Source organism: Lynx canadensis, chromosome A2 (genome assembly GCF_007474595.2).
Source record: "Lynx canadensis isolate LIC74 chromosome A2, mLynCan4.pri.v2, whole genome shotgun sequence".
NCBI classification, from domain to species: Eukaryota; Metazoa; Chordata; class Mammalia; order Carnivora; family Felidae; genus Lynx; species Lynx canadensis.
The window spans coordinates 82,135,836-82,158,474 of NC_044304.2; the positions used below are offsets into that span (position 1 = coordinate 82,135,836).

The 22,639-nt window shown below is 36.7% G+C and overlaps 1 protein-coding gene across 1 annotated transcript in view; it reads right to left on the reverse strand.

The window, feature by feature from the left end:
* MAGI2 (membrane associated guanylate kinase, WW and PDZ domain containing 2) overlaps positions 1-22,639 on the reverse strand; it is a 1,350,333-nt gene that overhangs the window by 268,919 nt on the left and 1,058,775 nt on the right.

Here is a 22,639-nt window from a genome sequence, read left to right on the forward strand (position 1 = left end):
GATGTTTAAAGTGGGATAACACATAGTAAGTTCTAAAACTTTAATACATCTTTATAACTTTTTGTCATTTGCTTACTTTAAAAGAATTAATCATATTTAAATATCAACATAAAGAAAGTTCAAGGAGCGCCCATTCCGTGAAATGTACCACTCCAACAGCAACAACATTGCTCTACACTAAGGGTGTAGCTAAGTGAGAAAAGAATATGGCACAACCATGAAAACTAATGGTTGTGAACATTATAAACAACATGGAAAGTGCTCACGATACCGTGTTTAGTTTACACAAGATTTACACGCACAATATGATTATGGCAGTTACAAAATGATTGATAAGAAGGTGTAAAACCCTAGCAGAGAATATGTTACATAGGTGGTTCTTCTCATTCTTTCTGGTTTCCTGTATTTCTACAATGTGGGGATAGTATTTTATTTTATTAAAAAAATTTTTTTAATGTTTATTCATTTTTGAGACACAGAGAGACAGAGGGCAAACCGGGAAGGGGCAGAGAAACAGAGAGAGGGAGACCACAGAGTCTGAAGCAGGCTCCAGGCTCAGAGCTGTCAGCACAGAGCCCATGCAGAGCTGGAAACCACAAAAGCTGAGATCATGACCTGAGCTGAAGTCGGATGCTTAAGCAACTGAGCCACCCAGGCACCCCTACAATGTGGGTATAGTATTTTAAATGACAAAGATAAATGTAATACGATTCAGATGTCTATTAAAACAACAGCAATGACTTAAAAAAGTGTAGCAGCTTTGCATTTCAGTATATTCAACACAAAGCATCAGGAGATCTTTATCTGGGGTTCTGGATAAAATTCAGCACGGGGGGGGGGTGTCTGTGAACTTGGATAAGAAAAAAAATAAGATCTTTATTTTGAGTTACTTGTAACAAATATAGCGCTTCATTTTATAATAAATGCTTGCAGCAAACAACAGTGGTATAGTACCCAAAGGAATCACAGATAGTTTCATATTATATTACAGGTTCTGCAGATATCTTGAAATAATTTTTATGTCCATTACTACTGAGATTACGATAGTTATTAGATGTGCTGCTACATCTTATATTTATATTTTTATTTATTTTATTATTATTTTTTAATACAATTATTGTTAAATTGGCTAACATACAGTGTGTAAAGTGTGCTCTTGGTTTTTGGGGTGATGGGCATTGAGATCTTATGTTCTTAGATTAATAAAGAATACAAATGTTACCATATCACAAATTTGTGTTTTAAAAATATTTGGTTAACAATATATCAATACCACTGTTTTCCTATGTATTCCTATGATTTAATTTTATGCATTTGAAAATATTACCCCCAGAAGAATCCATAGGCTTTACCACACCGCCAAAGACAATCACGGCTCAAAAAGTATAGGGGTCTCTGACTGAAAAAAAGGCTGAAAACATCACCATAAGGTAATTTGGAATTTCATGTTGTATCTCTGAATAGATTTTTATGAGTGAAATGCAAGCTTAGGAGACGTCCTCCACAGCCTCTGGTCACAACAGGTAATTAATATCTAGCCTAACCACAGGTAGAAATCAATACTCACAGAATAAAGACATCAACAATGGGTGGAAAAGTTGATATGCATAAGCTATTTTCTATACTTTCCAAATTTAAACCATGGTGAACACTGAACATCAAGAAAAGAATGAATTCCCCGGCGACTATAGCAGAAATATTTTATATGGAAATGCCACAGACCTGACAGCAACTGCATTACAAACCTGCCACCTGTTTTGCTTTGCATTTACAGATTTTCTTCACTAAAAGCACATAATCTAAAGTCACTTGGAAAATAATAATAAAACTTAACTTCCTGCTTTTTAATGGGCTTTGCCTGCTCTCAGTTGGGAGGTGTGCTTATCACAAATGATCAGGTTATGATGATGACAGCTAAAATGTTTTGTGTCAGTGTACTTAGCACTTTGTAAGAACTAATTCTTCACAACAACCCTATAAGGTAGGAATTAGTGTTATGTCCATTTCAAAGATGAGGAAACTGAGCCGCAAGTAGTTCATACAATGAGGGATTGGGTTAGGGGTCAAACTGGTCATTGTGACTCCAGACACCCAGCATGTAATGACTATGCTGTATTTTTATGGATACTAATATTAAAAAAATATACCTAGAACATAGAACAGTTCTGGGTTCTGTAGCTTTAAGATGCCAGACATGAAAGCAACGCATAAGAAAAATCTGGAGCTGGAACAGAAGTCAATGAAAGAAATACGGAGCTTTCAAGAAAGATCAGTGAATTTCAGAGAAGACTTCCAAAGCACAGTCAGGCAGTGAATCCCCAACAAAGTGTCTCTGACACAAATGCTCTTAAGACACTCACAGCACAAATGTATTCCCCAGAAGAACACTGTGCTGAAAATTCATCGATACACATGGTGGGTCCAGGAATGCTAGTGACTCAGGCAACACGAGAGCTACCCAAAGACTCACAATGCAAAACCATTACTCTTATGCTTTCCCTTTGGAAGGCAGGAAATTTCTGCTCCAGACATAATTTGAAGGTTAATGTGAAACAAATCTTTCACACTTGAGTTTGGTTTTTCTTTCTCTCCTTGTTTCCTATTCATTCTTATATTTAGGCTCATTAGTTGGGATCTTTTCATTTCTTTCTTTTGCTTTGTGAAATCTTCTACTAACTCCCTGAGCATTCACTTCCAATATCAACCTTATCAACTTTATGCTTCATTCTTACATTGCAAAATATATTTATGCTATATATCTATATCTATATCCATATATATTCTCTCTATATATATATCTATATACACACACACAAACACAATTATGCTATTATACAATAGCATACAAACCTACCATATACAGGTGTATACATGGTGTAGTGTTTAAGACCATGAGTTCCAGAGTCACACCACATGAATTCCAGTCCTAGCCTCATTGCTCTCAGGCTGGGTGAATTGGGCAAGTTATTCAAACTCCCAATACTTAAGTATCCCCATCTGTAAAATGGGGATAATAGCAGCCTACCTATTCATAGGGCTATCATGGAGACTAAATGATCCAATATGTCTGGCACATGTGAGAGCTACCTAAGTATAAGCTGTTATTACTATCATATTTATTAGACTACAAGCTCCATTAGGGAGGAGAGCATTTATAAGGGGAATAAATTAGTCAGAGAAAGACAAACACCATATGATTTCACTCTTATGTGGAATGTAAGAAATATAACAAATGAACATGGGGGAAAAGAAAGAAGCAAACCAGGAAACAGATTATTAACTATAGAGAACAAAGTGATGGCTAGTGAAGGGGAGGTGGGTGGAGGGGATGGGTAAAACAGTGATAGGGATTAAGGAGGGCACTTGTGATGAGCACTGTGTGTTTTATTGAGTGTTGAATCACTACATTCTACACCTGAAACTAATATTACCCTATATGTTAACTAACTGGAATTTAAATAAAAATTTGGGGAGGAGAACATTTATATTTTCACAATTCTTGTATTCATAGCATCAAACATAGTGCCTGATACAAAATAGGTGTTCAATAAAAATTTAATAACGTTAAATATTAAGTTTATTCATCTATTACTTCCTATTTATTCCACCTTATTGTTCTATTTTTAATTTTTATTAAAACATATTTGACATATAAATTGTGTAAATTTGTGTACAACGTGTTAATTTGATTCATTTATATATTGTATATGGTTGCCCTTATAGTGATAATTAGCATCTCTATCATGTCACATAATTATCATTTCTTTTTAGTGGTTGGAATAATTAAGATCTAGTCTCTTAGCAAGTTGGACGATCATCATACAGTGTTGTTGTCTGCTCTTTTTTTTCTGGGATCCAGATAACCACACTGATTTACTTTAGTGTAAACTAATGTAAACAGATTCAGTTTGATTCTCACTGCTGCCATCCATCCATCCATCCATCCATCCATTCATTCATCCATATTCACGAGAACCAATAGATCTCAGGCACTGTCCAAGGTGGAGGGCACAGACATGAAAGGGAAAATCCCTCTCTTTAAGGAGCTAAGTGGGACACAGGCAAGTAAACAGGCAGTCCTAAATGTGCAATAGAAGCTATGATGAGATAGGGTGAACCCTAATTCAGACCAAGGAGACTAGGAGGGTGAGACTTCGTGGCAAAAATGATGTCTGAACTGAGTCCTGAAGTGTAAGTAGGGCTTGGCCTTGTTAAAGAGCTCCCTTCTCTATCATCTAGATGTCCTTAAAGCACTGGAAACTCATCATATTAAAAATAATACTTATCATCATCTCTCTTCATGCACCCTCCCCACCCCCACATATTTACAGTCTCTCAGATGAGAAGAACAGAAATATCTTTATCAACTTCATCTTCTAAATACGATTGTTTGTAAAAGTGCTGTGCAGCTAGCATTGTTTTCATAATACTCTTAGTATTTCATTCACTTCTATTTTTCAAGGCCAACTGAGATTTTCAATCCTAACTCTCACAATTTTCCAGTCTTTGTGGAGGCACTTGGTAAGTGATAAAACTACGCAAATGTTAGTGGATTTTATTCTAATTAACACTAATTCTCTTAGTGATATGATCTACTCCCATGGATTAAAATACCTTCTATACCCTGATAAGTTCCAAATTTATATTTCTAGCTCTGACCTTTCTCTTGAGATTCAGACCAAAGATCCCTCTACCTACCCAATACCTCTACTTGGATATCTAAAAGGCATTCAAATTTATCACCTCCCAAACTAACTCCTAATTCCTACCTTTCCTCCCCTTGTCCAATCTGCCCCTTTCACAGCCTTCCCCATCTCAGATGGTGGCAGCTCCATTTATATAGTTGCTCTGGTTTAAATCCTGAATTCTTCCTTGACATCTCCCTTTTGCCACAGCCATCTATTCCATTAGCAAATCCTGCTTTCTCTAACTTCAAAAACTGTCTTGAATCTTACATCTCCACTGCTCTCCCATCAGTCTAACACTTGGATGACTGCTTTCCTACCTGTGTTGATCTGTTTCTGCTTTGCTATAGTCCATTCTACACACTATAGCCTGGTGATGTTTTACAAAAGTAAGTCTAATTGTGTCATTATTCTGCCACAAACAATAAACAAACAAACCAACCTCTGCAGCTTCCCCTTTCACTCAGAATAGAATCCAGATCCTTAGCAGGGCTCATGCTCTCTTTCTGACAAATTCTATCCCTTTCCTCCTTAGCTTCTTCTATTTCAGCCAAGGATGCACCTGTTTCCATGCCCCGCCCCCCCCCCCCCCCCCCCCCGCTGCTGTTCCCTCTGACTGAACAGCTCTTCTTCATAGTTGTATGGCTTGCTCCTTCCTTTTCTTCAGGTTTTAATTTAAATGTCTCCTCCTTGGTGAGGTCCCTTCCTGCCTCCCCATAAAGCAGCAACACGTCATTCATTTAACCACCTTGACACTACTTTATTTTTCATTATATTTCTTAGTGCTACAGATATTTCTTGAATATGTTAGATATTGTCCTTGGTACTGAGAGTATAGCAGTAAACAAGATAGGCAAATCCTTTCCTTTCATGGTGCTTGCTTACCATGGGGGAGAGAGACAATAAACAAATTAAATAGCACATTAGATGAAAATATGTTCTATGGTGAAAAGCAAAGCAGAGAAGGGGGATAGGATGCAATAGGGGGGAATGGTGGTTGCTACTTAATAAGGAAGTCTTCCCTGATGGGGGCTATTTGAACAGAGATCTGAAGGAGGTAAGGGAAGTGAGCCTTGTGAATGTTATCCCAGGCAGAGGGAATGACAAATGCGAAGTCCTGAGGCAAGATCATGCTTGATGAGTTCCAGGAGAACATCAGTAAGGAGAATGTGGCTGGAATAGAGTAGCACTTCTACTACTATATTATAGATCTGTTTGTAGTTTTATTGCCTACCTCTGACCATCAGATTGTTAGTCCCTTTAGTGCAGGAACCAACATTTTATTTTAAACTGTTTTATCCCAAGAGTCCAGGTAGAGACTCGTTGTTCATAATAGGGACTAAATATTTATTAGATAAATTGTCATGCACTAAAGATGAACCTGACTATTCACAATCTTTTAACAAGCTAATGCCTTTTTATCTTTCTTGTTTATTTCCTCCATCTAGGATGTGAGGAAAGACTATCCAAAAGACTTCCAAAAGACTATCCTTCAAGACACAACTCCAATGGCATGGCTTTAATGCCACCTCAGCTGATCGGCCAACAGCTAAATGTCATTTCTGCCTCCTCTGATGACTCTTTGTGCTGTCACTGCTGCTGAACAGAAAGCTCCATGGGGTAGTGAGCATGGCTCCACACTTGGTAGAGCACATGTGTAGCCTGGTGCCTGATCACATGTGCCAGGTGCTCAGTAAATAATGAGACAAATGAGTATCTGTCAAAGGAAGTGAGTGGCTTCATGATCTACCTTCTCCAATTAAAACTGCTACCAAGTTCTGTGGTAGTTTACAAAGTACCTCAAGACCCTTAGAAACTGGTCAGCATCTCAGAATTTGAAACGCCTTTTCCAAGTAGCAGAGTACCATGGGCTCTGACCTCTTTTGCAAGGAGGGATTAGGAAAAAGGGAATCCTTCTGAAGGGCTCTCCTTTGCATTCTCCATGGCACTGTATATGTGGGAGAGAAACCAGTTCCTTTCCTTGCCGTTCTGTCCATAGTCCCCTCCCCCCACCGCTTTCTTTTTAAGCATTCCAGATTGGTAATACAGTCATTTCAAAACTAAGGGAACTGCGAGCTTTAGGCTAAAATACTGTTTTCAATGTGTAATACCTTTCTGATTATTTACAAATAAATGTAATACAAAGGAAGAACTAATACTTATTTGTACCAGAAACAGTATGGCATAACCTTTGTTAACCACTCATCACCTTAAATGACCTGGCTTTATCAGAGAACTGATAGTTCTGGTTAAAAAAAATCACATTTTGGACAAATTGAATCAGAAGGTGAAAACACCCAACTGCAAATAGACTGGTGTGGTAACAAAATGAAGACTGTATGTTGCCGACCAGAGCTGAAGTAGATGTGCTAATGTAGTTCCATTTCATTGTTACCGAAGACTTGAAAGGCTTCCCTTTACTTAATTGGAAGGCTAATTAGCAGGTCTTTCTAAGGACAAGAAAGCCCACGTCAGGTTTTCTTTTATATCCTCCTCTCCCTCTAATCATTGGTAATGTGAACGATGAACTCAAGTAAAGTATGTCACATGACAGAATATGGGTTGCATTATGTACTTTTCCTAGAGGGCGGATTTAAATAACAGCCCTTTGATAAGCTTATAGTTTCTTCAGTTGAAGTCCATTTTCACTTGGCTACCGCTTCCCCAGTCGACACTGGTTTCTTGTCCACATTCCAAATACGAGCATAAAATAAAATGCTATACAGAGCGTCCTTGCCTTTGAAACTGTCATCACATCATTTAAATAAAAGATACATTGCCAAATATTAATGAAGCTTATTAGTAAAATGCTATGATGCAGAAGATTCCCCAGGATATAGAATTAGGGTTTTATGCACTAATTCCAGCACCAAATGACTGTATTCTTTTTTTGCTGCAATCTGCAATGAGACTCTGAATGTTGGGGGTTCCAGGAAAGTGGAAAGAGTGAGCTACCCATTTGCCACATATTCCCATGTTCACAGTTACCGTTTCATACAGGTCATTAAGGCCAGCTCTATCTTGAATCAACAATTCATGCCATGGTCCTGACAACCGTTGGCATGGTTTTGGGAATAATGTTTACATAAGATTAGCAGATTAATAGTCAGTGCCAAGTAATTTGCAACTGAGAAATTTCTAAATAATATCACCGAAGTGTTTTAAATCCTATTTAAAAGAGCCAAGTGAATAGAGAGATACATATGTCTGGTTCAGGTTCAAATGCTTTAAACTATATCATTAGCATTCCTCCAAGGGCATAAAGTATATCCAGGGAAATGAAATTTTGTTTCATCTTTATAATTTCTGTAATTATTAGGCAATGTCAGTTGAACTACCTGAATATTAATCCCATGTAAAGAAGAGAAAGAGGACGTTTACATTGAAGTGTTGTAGGTTCATCTTTGTCAACTCTATAATTTTATATTATTTTATATTCAAAAGACAACATTTGTAGAATAAAGGCTGATTTTATTTACACTTGTAAAAATATTTAGTATGTTCTCACCTATATCATTGCTATACAAACTGTTAATTATGAAGACAGTTATTAGAAAAATGAGAAATGATTGCTCATCCTTTGGCTAATTAATTTAAAAGTGGATACAGATACTTTGTAATACTAAAGTGATGATATTATTTACTCATTCCAGATACTATACTCCTTTTTTGCCACATGGTTAATAAGGTAACTCATGAGATTTACTTTTTAAATTACCTATTGTGGAACTCATGCTATATTAGGTGTGATCTACATAGGAAATGTATACAGCACTTCCCTGTAGACCTGGAGAGCTTATACTAGGGAATAGTAACAAGAAAAAAAAAACTGTCAGACAATAAAATGTGAAACACTAATACTGTCCAATAAAAGGTGAGAAAGGCAATAGATCAAATTTGGGATGGAATAATTAGAGGGGAAGGTCATTATAGAACACAGAATTTGAGACAGACCTTGACGAATTTAAGCACTGGGGAGGAGAAAATATTCTTCCAGATTGGCTAAGAGTTAATAACCTGACTGATGGGTACATAGAGATTTATTGTACTATTTTCTCTACTTCTGTATATGATTAAAATTTTCCATAATAGAAAGTCTGAAAAATCCTTTCAGGAATGACTAGAATAAGCAACGATGACAAGCCTTTGAAGAGAGGGGCTCAGGTTGGCTAAAGCAGGTAATAAGGTATTTGAAACAGCTAAATAAGGTAATAAGAGACAGTTAAAATGGCATCATATTTTGAATAAGAGATATTTTAGATAAGAGACTTAAAGACGAATTTGAATCAACTCACTGGGAATCAGGTTTCTGAATCAAACAGAACCAAGCCTCACTTTAAGTTACCAGTAATTTCGTGTAATAAATTTCTAATAGTCAGCATTTTTTTCCACTATGCCAATGGTGAAATTCATTGACAATGGTATTCTTTTTTTTATTTTTTTTTTAAATTTTTTTTTCAACGTTTATTTTATTTTTGGGACAGAGAGAGACAGAGCATGAACGGGGGAGGGGCAGAGAGAGAGGGAGACACAGAATCGGAAACAGGCTCCAGGCTCTGAGCCATCAGCCCAGAGCCCGACGCGGGGCTCGAACTCCCGGACCGCGAGATCGTGACCTGGCTGAAGTCGGACGCTTAACCGACTGCGCCACCCAGGCGCCCCGACAATGGTATTCTAATAGGAATGTTATATAAGGGAGCTTGACTGTTGCTGCTAAGATTTCTTTGGGAAGGCAATACCTAAGTTGAGTCACTGTGATCTAAGTAGCTGGTTCTCAGCTCGTCTGGACACTCTTAGGACACCCTGAAATGGTCTGACTTTTAGTGATACTTAGACAACAAGAGAGATCAATGTAAAACCAGATTGGCAGCTCATTCATTTATATACCATTTTTAGTGAGGAGGACTCTCTATGCATATCAAGGTATCTGGGAAAACAAATTAAAAGGCTGCTTAGCGAGTATGGGCTTAGAACAAGGGATGTGGATAATCTTTTAAGGACAAGGATATCTAGACCAGGGTGAAGCCAGTTCCATCCATGTTTTGGACATATTATCTTTCTGGATAGGGATGGATACATAGGAGGCTATTTCTCTACACCCTATTGTCTATGCTCACCATTTTCCTTCTGTACATAACTTTCCTTCTTAGAAATTTGATGACTACTAGAGTCATGCTGAAGTCCATGAAAGCCTGAGAGGCAAGGCACTTTGTGGGTAGCAATTTTCTTGATCTATTCTTAAAGTCCTAAATGCTCTCTCTTTGAAAGTCAATAGTCAGTGGAGTTAGGCATCCCTTATTCAGGGAATTGTTCTAGGTTTTCTTCATATTATGTGCCCTTATCCTAAAATATTTAAATAATAAGCTTTAGATTCATTATAATCTAATTCATTGGGTGCTATTATTAAGTTTTGAAAATGTAGTGAGTTGTTAAAAAGTAATTATTGAGGTCTTTCAACAGTGTAGTGAAACTTGACCTGAAGTCAAGTTCTGTCTCCATCACTTTCTGGCTGCACGCTATCTGGTAAGCTGCTTAACTTTGTGAGCCTCAGTTTTTAATTCTGTAAAATGGGTTAATATTAATACTTTTTCATTGAATTAAATGTGAAAAGTAAATGAAATATTTTATGTCAAAATATTTTGTAAAGTGTAATGCAGATAACAAATGTCCATTATTATTATCATTATTATAATTACAGCAGTAGTAGAGGTTGTAACATTGGCCCTATTGTATCATCCATTTGTATTCTCTGGAGCATTTCTATGATCCTTCTTGCTTATTTTATTAATCTTCTATAAAAATTAAAAAAATGTACTTCTCAGATTTTAAGTAATTGAAATCAGTCTTCAGTTTATAAACTTAAATCTTCAATATGTATTTTATTTTTTTATTTTTTTTTAAATTTTTTTTTCAACCTTTTTTTTATTTATTTTTGGGACAGAGAGAGACAGAGCATGAACGGGGGAGGGGCAGAGAGAGAGGGAGACACAGCATTGGAAACAGGCTCCAGGCTCCGAGCCATCAGCCCAGAGCCCGACGCGGGGCTCGAACTCCCGGACCGCGAGATTGTGACCTGGCTGAAGTCGGACGCTTAACCGACTGCGCCACCCAGGTGCCCCTCCAATATGTATTTTAAAAGCGACATCAGCTCTGCCATTTTCAATTGTTTAATAATTATTGCTATAGTTTGATTTTTTTGATTCCAACTTCTTGAGTAGAAGAACACTGAGCAGAACCTGACACATTAAATGTGGTATTTATAAGATCTTATTTGGTTGGAATAAAGATGCTGGGAGTAAAAATGTGAGTGACAAAGATCTGGATCAAGATAGAACACTGAACAGTAACAAAATTTAATGAATTCAAAATAAATTACAAAATCTGAGAAGCTTAGTGACAAGATTAAATTAGATGATGAGAAACCAATGTTAAATTACCAGGTAATACTGATTACCTGAAGAATGGTAATATCAGTGATAGAAGCAGGGCATTTGAAAAAAATAAATCATTTTGAGAAGGGGGTATGGTCCAAGAAATAGACTTATGTTTACGACATGTTGCTGTTTGAGATGATGCTGATGGAATATTCTGTTGATCATATCTTAAAAGCCATTGGAAATATGGAAACATAAATCAAAGATGAAGATATAGCTTTAAGTATGATAAAGTGATAAATAATGATCATGGCTAATAACAAATGACTTACTATGTGACAGGAATTGTTTTAAGTGCTTTCAACTCATTTGATTTTCACATCAAATAGTATCTCCAACGTGCTGATGAGAAATGTAAGGCACAGAGAGGCTCAATAACTTGCCTTACGGTACACAGCTGACAAGTAGCCAAGGAAGAGAATGGGTGAACTCTTGCAGGAAATAAAATAAAGAAAGAAAAACAGAAGTCTGAATGAATGGCAATATCCACGGCCAGTGAGAAGATGACAAAGGAAACCAGATTCCGGGAGCAATTGAAGAGGTAGAAAAGGAGGGTCAGCTGAGCAATGTCACAGAACAAGGTAAGGCAGTATTTCAAGGAGGAGGATGTGGTCTGCAATGTTAAGTACTTCTGAGAGTTCATGAACAATGAAGCAAGGTCTCTGGATTTGGCAGTACTGAGGAGACAGGAATTTAGGTCGAGTGGTGGTTTGGGAAGCCAAACTATAGAGGATCACGGGGATGGATGTGAGGAAAGGAAAGTAGTAGGTATCAAATCATTTTTCATGGTATTTGCCTAGGAAAGGTCATGATAGGATGACTGAGATAAAAGGGACAAATGAAGCTGTTAAAATCTGAACTTCATCCTTTGCCTGAGAACATGCCAAAAAGAGGCAAAGATGCCGTATCTCTGCCTGATGATAACTCCAGAGGTAGAATACTTTTGTGAGTGCTCATATACTGAGAAGACATTTAGGCTTTCTTTCTAATTTTAAAAAAGTCACTATGCAAAGTCTTGACACTTTTTACAAATTCTTAATTTGTTAAAGGAACAGAGGGGACCTCTTAATCCGAACACAATACTACATGAAATAGGCATTTCCATACTGGCAAGCAAAGCAAATTTAGCTGGAATGGAAGTTGTGGGAGAAAATCCCACACAAATAAAAAGTTGTAAGTTTCGCTCTCAAGAGTTAATGTTTTTCCTGAGTTTAAAAAACAGAAACATTTACCGTGGATGTAGAGATACTAAGGTCAAGAGTGAAATTTAGGCATTTTAAGAATGAACATTAAGCCTAAATTTCTTATGTGCCAGAAACATTTAATCCTACAATGACTACAGGTAAATTGTAAATTTTAGCTACTTCCAAAAGTACCATAAAAATTATTTGACCATGGACAAAATGTAACATAAAAAAATTCAAGTTCTATCAATGCAGTTGTTAGTTCAAAACATCAAACATGTGTCTTGCAACTTGAATAATAAAGAATAGAAACAAGGGTGCCCGAGTGGCTCAGGTCTTGATCTTACTGTTAGTAAGACGGAGTCCGTGTCGGGCTTTACGCTGACAGTGTGGAGCCAGCTTGGATTCTCTCTCTCTTAAATTTTTTTTTTAACATTTATTTATTTTTGAAACAGAGAGAGACAGAGCACGAGCAGGGGAGGGGCAGAGAGAAAGGGAGACACAGAATCCAAAGCAGGTTCCTGGCTCTGAGCTGTCAGCACAGAGGCTGACTCAGGGCTCAAACTCATGGACCACAAGATCATGACCTGAGTTGAAGTAGGATGCTCAACTGACTGAGCCATCCAGGTGCCCATAAATAAAGAAACATTAAAAAATATTAAAATATAATTACTTAGGTATGCAAAAAAGTTGTAAATAATAGAAAAAAGTCATAAAATTTAGGTTTTTGGTATATAGAAATGGGACGTTCTGCTACTGATGCAAAAAAATTGTCAAGATGAAATCAGTGGAAGAAAAAGTGGTGTTTTTTTTTGGTGAATTATGCAAAATGGCGGATAGAGTATTTTGTTTAAGTTTCTTCATTTAAGGCTGTACCCACATATCCTAAGCAATAATTTTTTCAGATAAAAAAATCATATGCTCATTTGCTATTATATAGATTTAAGGTCCTCTGATACCACAATGATTTTTTTTAGAATGACTTTTTATAAAAATTATTGCATTTATGATCTAAAATGAATTACAGAAAGAAAGTTATGGGACTGGGGGCTCTAGAGACATGAGTTAGCATGGAGACATAGACCAGCCTACACTAAATTAACCCATGCTAAGATGCTGTTCACTTTGAAAAAACTCTCATTCTCCATTTGTGTTTGAAAGATCAACTGAACTTCATATTTCTGTACCATGTGTCATGCAAACGAAGTCTTGGCACATAATAGTGAAAGAATCAATTGCTTTTATAAGTGACAAGTAATGAATTGCACATTGCCTTAGATGGCATTAGCTCAGTGGAAGACTTCAAAAGGTAGCTTAGGAGCCACATAGTATGTTCTCAGAATGATTATTATGCTATGGACATTTTGTTATATAACATGTATTTTATAATGACATGTGAATAGCACATAATGCATAGTAAGTATTTACTAATGTGTTTTTATTACTTTTTCATGACCTCCATGGCATTAGCCTTACAGCTCTCTAGAAGAGATCAAAAGAAAGGAAGTTATATTATGGGATTGAGAAGGCAGACCAATGTGGAATGTTCATTTTCTAGAAAAATAATTTATGACTTGGCATTGGCTTATTACCAAATTAAAAAATACCTTGGAGCCAGCATTAATTTGATTCCAAAACCAGACAAAGACCCCACTACAAAGGAGAACTACAGACCAATTTCCATGATGAACATGGATGCAGAAATTCCCAACAAGATACTAGCAAACTGGATCCAACAATACATGAAAAGAATTATTCACCACAATCAAGTGCGACTTATTCCTGGGATGCAGGGCTGGTTCAATATCCACAAATCAATCAATGTGATACATCACATTAATAAAAGAAAGGACAAGAACCACATGATCCTCTCAATACCTGCTGAAAAAGCATGTGACAAAACACAGCATCCTTTCTTGATAAAAACCTTCAAGAAAGTAGGGATAGATAGAAGGATCATACCTCAAGACCACAAAGGCCATATATGAAAGACCCATCACTAATATTATCCACAATGGAGAAAAACTGAGAGCTTTCCCCCTAAGGCCAGGAACACAACAAAGATGTCCACTCTCACTACTGTTATTTAACATACTGTTAGAAGTCCTAGCCTCAGCAATCAGACAACAAAGAAATAATAGGCATCCAAATCGGCAAGAAGGAAGTCAAACTTTCACTCTTCACAGACGACATGATACTTTGTGTGGAAACCCCAAAAGATTCCACCAAAGAACTGTTAGAACTTATACATGAATCCAGCAAAGTCACAGAATGTAAAATCAATGTACAGAAATCGACTGCATTTCTATACACCAATAATGAAGCAGCAGAAAGAGAAATCAAGGAATTGATCCTATTTACAATTATACCAAAACCCATAAAATACCTAGGAATAAACCTAACCAAATAGGTGAAAAATCTATACGCTGAAAACTATAGAAAGCTTATGGAAGACATTGAAGAAGACACACAAAAAAATGTAAAAACATTCCATGCTCATGGACTGGAAGAACAAATATTGTTAAAATGTCAATACTACCCAAAGCTATCTACATATTCAATATAATCCCTACCAAAATAACACCAGCATTCTTCACAGAGCTAGAACAAACAATCCTAAAATTTGTATGCAAACAGAAAAGACCCTGAATAGCCAAAGCAATCCTGAAAAAGAAAACCAAAACTGGAGGCATCACAATCCTGGACTTCAAGCTATACTACAAAGCTGCAATCATCAAGACAGTATGGTACTGGCACAAGAACAGACACTCAGATCAATGGAACAGAATAGAGAACCCAGAAATGGACTCACAAATGTATGGCCAACTAATCTTTGACAAAGCAGGAAAGAATATCCAATGAAATAAAGATAGTCTCTTCAGCAAATGATGTTGGGAAAACTGGACAGCGACATGAAGAAGAATGAACCTGAACCACTTTCTTACACCATACACAAAAATAAACTCAAAATGGATGAAAGACCTAAACATAAGACAGGAAGCCATCAAAATCCTGGAGGAGAACATAGGCAACAACCTCTTTGACCTTGGCTGCAGCAGCTTCTTACTTGACACATCTCCAAAGGCAAGGGGAACAAAAGCAAAAATGAACTATTGGGGCCTCATCAAGATAAAAAGCTTCTGCACAGCGAAGGAAACAATCAGCAAAACTAAAAGGCTACTGATAGAATGGGAGAAGATATTTGCAAATGATATATCAGATAAAGGGTTAGTACCCCAAATCTGTAAGGAACTTTTCAAATTCACCATCTCAAAAACAAATAATCCAGTGAAGAAATGGGCAAAAGACATTAATAGATGCTTCTCCAAAGAAGACATCCAGATGGCTAACAGATACATGAAAAAATGCTCAACACCACTCATCATCAGGGAAATACAAATCAAAACCACAATTAGATACCACCTCACACCTGTCAGAATGGCAAAATTAACAGGCAACAGCAGATGTTGGTGAGGATGCCAAGAAAGAGGAATCCTTTTGCATTGCAGTAGGAATGTAAACTGGTGCAGCCACTGTGGAAAACAGTATGGAGGTTTCTCCAAATATTAAAAATAGAACTACCTTATGAACCAGCAACTGCACTACTGGGTATTTATCCAAAGGATACAGGAGTGCTGATTTGAAGGGACACATGCACCCCAATGCTTACAGCAGCACTATTGACAATAGCCAAAGTATGGAAAGAGCCCAAATGTCCATTAACAGATGAATGGATAAAGAAGATGTGTATGTACATATATGTACATATACACACATATATACATATGTATGTATACATGTATACATGTATACATATATATACATATATATGTATGTGTGTGTGTGTATATATATACATATGTATATGTATATATATAATGGAATATTACTCAGCGATCAAAAAGAATGCAATCTTGCCATTTGCAACTACGTGGATGGAACTAGAGTGTATTATGCTAACTGAAATAAGTTGGTCATTGTATTATTTTGCTCATATGTAGAATTAAAAAAAAACAAAACAGATGAACATAGGGAAGGAAAGCAAAAATAATATAAAACCGAAAGTGAGACAAATCATAAGGAACTCTTAAATACAGAGAACAAACCAAGCATTGCTGGTGGGGTGTTGGGTAGGGGGAAGAGCTAATGGTAACAGGCATTAAGGAGGACACTTGTTGGGATGAGCACTGGGTGTTATATGTAAGTGATGAATCAGTAAATTCTATTCCACCCCCAAAATATAAATATAATATAAGATGTAAAAAAAAAAAAGTGATTGGTGCCTACCTGGCTCAGTGGTAGAGCATATGATGCCTGATCTTGGGGTCATGAGTTCAAGCCTTACATTGGGCATAGAGATTACTTAACATATAAGAAAAGTGAAATTAAAATAAGAAAATACTTTGTAGGGGTGTCTCAGTGGCTCAGTTGATTAAGCCTCTAACTCTTGGTTTCATCTCGGGTTATGATCTCATGGTTTGTGAGATTGAGCCCTGTGTCGGGTTCTACTTTGACAGCATAGAGCCTGCTTGGGATTCTCTCTCTCCCTCTCTCTCTCTCTGCCCCTCCCTTGCTCTCTCTTTCTCTATCTTTCCCTCTCAAAGTAAATAAATAAACTTAAAAAATACCTTGGAAGCAACAGCTTTGATTTACTGCATATGTTTGTGTGGTGGTGATGGGAGACAGAGGAAACAGGATGGACAGAAGGAGAACAGAACTTTGTAGGACAGAGGATTTGTCACTGAATTATCATACTATCAGGAAAAGAAAAGCACAAAGAGAAAGAAGGTCCAGTATGAAGATGGACTTCAGTTATAACACAAATTGACGACAGCTAGCCCTGGGGAGCAATGATCTGTAACTTCAAAAGTTTAAAATTGGCTCTATTAGTAACAGTTTATCAGTGTTAACAAGGGGCATATCTATACATGGCCTCCTGGCCTCTTCTGAGTTGACTTTTTTCATTCTACCACCTTTTGTTTGGTAACTTTAGCTATCATTCTTTGGTCAATCAATTATAGTGATTGTGTAGTGTGTCTAAGTTATGCTCCAGGATAATTAAAAATTTTATGTCATTTTTGGCTGTATGGTTTCTTGTGCATGTATTCGTTAGAAATCATGAAATGAGCTGACTGTGCCTTTGTTGGTACTTATGTTTTGATTCTATTAGATTGTATTCAACATACTATGGCTGTTTCTATTAGAGAACAGGACATTGATTCTCAGAATTAATTGTTGGGCATATCCCTTTATCATGGACAAACTTTATCCAGTTTGCTGATTTAAGCATGCCACTTAAAGGCCACAGTTTTATACTGTTATTAAATGAATATTTGTGATTTTGTGGTTCACAATTGGCCATTTATATGATGTCAGAGCTGGAGAGGACCTGAGACATAATCTAATGATCATTCTATTGGGCAGAGGACACAGACAAGAAAGTAAGATGTTACTTTCCCATGTTTCCAAGTCAACTGTTCTGTTACCACTTTCTGTCATCTCTCTCTTGGAATTAAGTGTTTTGCATTTTGATTTCACACAACTAAATGAAATCATTAACAAATAGGAGCCAGTATTAAGTTAAGAAATATCATCTGGGATCTGGACATCTGTGTGCTAAAGTGTTAACTCATATCCAAAATGAATCACATTAACTGGCATATACTTGGCAAGGTTACACATTTTGCCATTTTCCCAGAAAGAAGAGTTGCTGGTGGAGTTCATGTATTCTGTTATCCTTTTTATTTCTTATAAGCACTGCTTTCTATAGAATTTAGTCATGCTATTCATACAGGGTACTTCCTTGGAGGATTTCAAACACTGATCAGGGGTATTATTACTAGCCCATTGAGCCCAACTAAATCACATAGTTTCTTGCTCACATACACATCAGTAATTATAGGCCTAGAGAAGACTGGACATTATGCCAGAGGCTAGTTTTAAAGGATATTATCATTCTCAGCCAATTAGCTCAGACTCTATTATATTCAAAATTATAAACTATTCAAATAAGGATTAAATGTATATTAAGATGCTACAAAATTAAGTCTTCAAAATTAGGGCTTTTTTTTTTTTTTCCTGTTCTGACCCTACTTCATTTCTATCTTATTCATTTTATTTTAGTAAGTTTTTAATTTTGGAATTTCAGGTATACAAACATGCTTTCCATTTACTGGAAGGCGTGTTTACCTTCGTCTCCCTATCTCCTCCTTCCTCTTCTGCCTTCTCAGTATTGATTTTGCTTTGCTTCAACTAGTTCCCATACTTTCCTTGACTCACTCCAAGACATATTCTTCTTTGAAACCTTTTCCATGATGGAGGATTTTCTATTTCTACAATCAGTTACAGAAGATATTTTGTCACATCACAATTTTTTAGGTTTGTGCACTTCCATAAGTATGTCCCAGGATGTCGACTGGGAAGTTTCTTAGCCGTCCATCTGTGTTATGAGTGATAAGGAATTATCTACAATACGTTGCTGTCTCTTTCTTTCTTTCTTTCTTTCTTTCTTTCTTTCTTTCTTTCTTTCTTTCTTCTTTCTTGTTTTCAAAGTCAATATTTATCATGAAAGTCTTAGAGTGGCGTTAATAAATATACATACATAATTAATATATCAGGTACATAAGATTTCACTGAGTATTTAAGTATATTTAAAAATAGATACTCAGAAATGGACAATATATTCAAATTACATTCCTTGTTCATATTGCTAACAGCTAGATCTCTTTTACAAAGTGTCCCATTATCCCCTATAGCTATTACTTTGGATGAAAATGCTTTCAGATACAAAGGTGTCTCTACTTCCTTACATTTTTCAAGGCACATTGCAAGCAATGACTAAAAGCTTATATTCCTTTGTCTTTCATCAAATTTTAGCTCAGTAATGAAACTGGGTGCATTAAAATAAGAATTCATTTTTTACATTGCATTTTAGTGTTGATACAGATGTAGTGAGTTCCTGCCCTTTCTTTCCCTTGACATTCAGGGGATTATAGAAAAAGCTCTTTAAATATTCTGAGATCCTTAAGTTGGTTTCTACATGAACTCCAAGTGGTGTTAATGATATTTTCAGAAAGGATGCCTTACTTAGCTGGCAAGACAAAGAACTCCGTAATCCTTTGTGTGTATATATATATATGTATATATGTTTGTGCATGTATTTATACCATAAAATAGAGTTGCTTAAACATTTCTACTATTAACCTACCAGTAAACTCTTATAGAATCCATGTATCAGTGGGAAGTGAATAATTTTGCTTTCTCTGCCTTTGCTTTAGCAGGCACTGTCAATTAAGCTAAATAAAGCTCCAGAAGAAGCCATGGTAAACTTGGTTGCAAACCAACAGGGATTCGACTAAGAAGAAAATGTGAAACTCTTTTTATTAAGATTTTCAACAGAACTTAAGTTCTAACCCCAGAGTGAGTAGATACTGTCAAATCCCTATAGATTTTACAAACTATATCAGATAGCAGGTGAGCAATCAGGGATTCTGGCCCCAGAACTGATAAACTGAATCCTAGAGCTTTGTTGAATGTTTTTTCCTTACCTATATACTAGGTAAATTAATACTTTCCCTTCTCTTGCTTTACCCTTGATTCTCCAAGGAATACTAAGTTACCTTCCTTTAAACAGTTTTGAGACATGTATAAAAGTTCCACATACAAATTATTTGCTTTACTTTTTCCCCAAATGGCACAACACAACTTGTTTTTTTGTTTTGTTGTTTTGTTTTGTTTTGTTCCCACAAACTGTCGGCTCTTTTGGAATTGAACAGTGCTGTATAAAACAACTAATGCATATTGATTTTTTTCTTTTACATTTATTCAGGCTGATTTTCCATTCTATAGGTTAGTGGCTTAACTATTATACTCTGGTAAAAAGAGGAACTCTTTGAGAGTTAAATGAAAATTCATTTGTCCTTCTTGCTTTCTTCTCACCCTCTGCAGGGGAATTTTCACTCTAGTGAGCTTTCAGAAGATGTATTGTTATACCCTGCTGAGCGAGAACAGGAGACTATGGATGATTAAATACCAACAGTATACTGTTTCTGTACTAAACATGGAATTAGCCATTGGCCTCCACCTAATGAGCCTATAATCTAATTAGACAGATTGACAACACCCAGGAGGGAAAAGATAAGAATGCACATCAGCATAGTAAGTTGAAATAGAGAAAGTGGCATATTAAGATATTTAAGAATGTAAATGAACTTACAACTGAAGCATATTTTGCAGTTTCCAAAATGTGTTTGTAGTCACCATGTTATTTATCCCATATTTTGACCCCAGAGGTTTACTGGGCAAGGATATTCCATACGTAGTTGGATCTTAGACACCAACAGAGTATGATGTGAATTCTCAGTATTTAACTGTAACGAACCTCTTCCTGTAATTAATTTTTCTCTGAGGACCTCATTGCTCACTTTGACATCTTATGTATGAGAACGAAAAGACATTCAGACTTTTTCCTTTAAGTAAAAGAGATACAATGTGTTTGGATTGGTGTAAAAACCTCAAAGATGTTTCAACATCCTCTGTTGTCTTGAGACAACATCAAGTCTCTTGGGATCACTTTTTAGGTACTACTACACTCCTTCATCTGTCCCATACTTTAAATGAGGTCCCAAAGTGCTTATCTGGGGGAAGTAGTTTGGAATGAGGAGCCTCAGAGACCTGCCTTGGAATCCTACTTCATTACACGTCAATCTAACTATGTCTATTTTATGTGTTCATGGTTTTCCTGCACAAAACAGTTTCATTTGAACCTCACTGATCATGTGAATTCTTAGCACTGTAAATTCTCTGTTTATATAACTTGGTTACTTAATGACATACTTAGAAAAATTACTTCATAGGTCTTGTTCCAAGAAGTTTTGAAATACCTTTAATTCAATATTTCTTTTAAAAAAAATTTTTTTTAACGTTTATTTATTTTTGAGACAGAGAGAGACAGAGCATGAACGGGGAAGGGGCAGAGAAAGAGGGAGACACAGAACCGGAAGCAGGCTCCAGGCTCTGAGCCATCAGCCCAGAGCCCGATGGGGGGCTCGAACTCACAGACTGTGAGATCGTGACCTGAGCTGAAATCGGCGCTTAACCGACTGAGCCACCCAGGCGCCCCAATTCAATATTTCTTTCTTTTTCTTTTTCTTTTTTTTTTTTTTTTAGCGTTTATTTACTTTTGAGACAAAGAGAGACAAAGCATGAACGGGGGAGGGTCAGAGAGAGGGAGACACAGAATCTGAAACAGGCTCCAGGCTCTGAGCTGTCAGCACAGAGCCCGACACGGGGCTCGAACTCACGGACCGCGAGATCATGACCTGGGCCGAAGTCGGCTGCTTAACCGACTGAGCCACCCAGGCATCCCAATTCAATGTTTCTTAATAGCAAAAGATACTATTTATTGATTTAAACAAAAGGGAAACAGCTTTTATATATATTTGCTGCCTTTCTTCCCCTCCAAAATCAGTGAGGGCTGGGGACAAAAAAACTGAGTCATATGGCAAGGGGAAAACACATGCTATTATAAAATATTATTCATTCTGTGTATTGGCCTTGAAATATCCTTTTATGCAGCCAGATAGAGGTATATAAGATATGTAGACAGGGGTATATGAACTAGTGAAAAAGGAACAGATTTTTTTCCTTATAACTAGTACTTTTCCTCAATGTCTTTCTTCATTAAAAAAAATATAGACTATTTTATAGACTGAATTCAACACACACACAGAGTTCATGAAAAGTGAGGTGGGGGTGGTGGGAAGAAAGAGAAGACAGAAGAGTATCATGATATTACACCTTAGAGATGGTGACTTTAAGAGTCAAATAGTTCAACCTCCAGCCAGAGCAAAAATACCTGAGAAGTGATTAATCAGGCTGTGATTAGACTTCCAATTCTGGGGAGCTGACTATTCTCCTGGAAAGTAGTAGCACGGTCAAATAAAGGTTTGGGTCTCGGCCTTACCATATACTAGTGGTGTCTCGGCCTTACCATATACTAGTGGTGTGAGCTTGGGCTAGTTTCTCAACTTTTCTGAACTTAAGTTTCCTTGTTTGTAAAATAAGAATAATTATCTCTATCCCACAGGGTTATTATAGATTAAATCAGACACCACATATTAAGAGGTTGACCCAGTGCCATTAAACTCAATGAATGAATATTATTATTAGGCAATCCCGCTCTGTCATTAAGCTATTTTTTATAATGAATCAAAATCCGTCTCTGTATAACTTTCAGCCATTTGTGGTCGTTCTTCCATCTGGAAAAACCTAGAAGAATCTGATGGAAAACAAGGCTGCTTCCCTTTTCCTTTTGGCAGCTTTCAATGACTGAAGC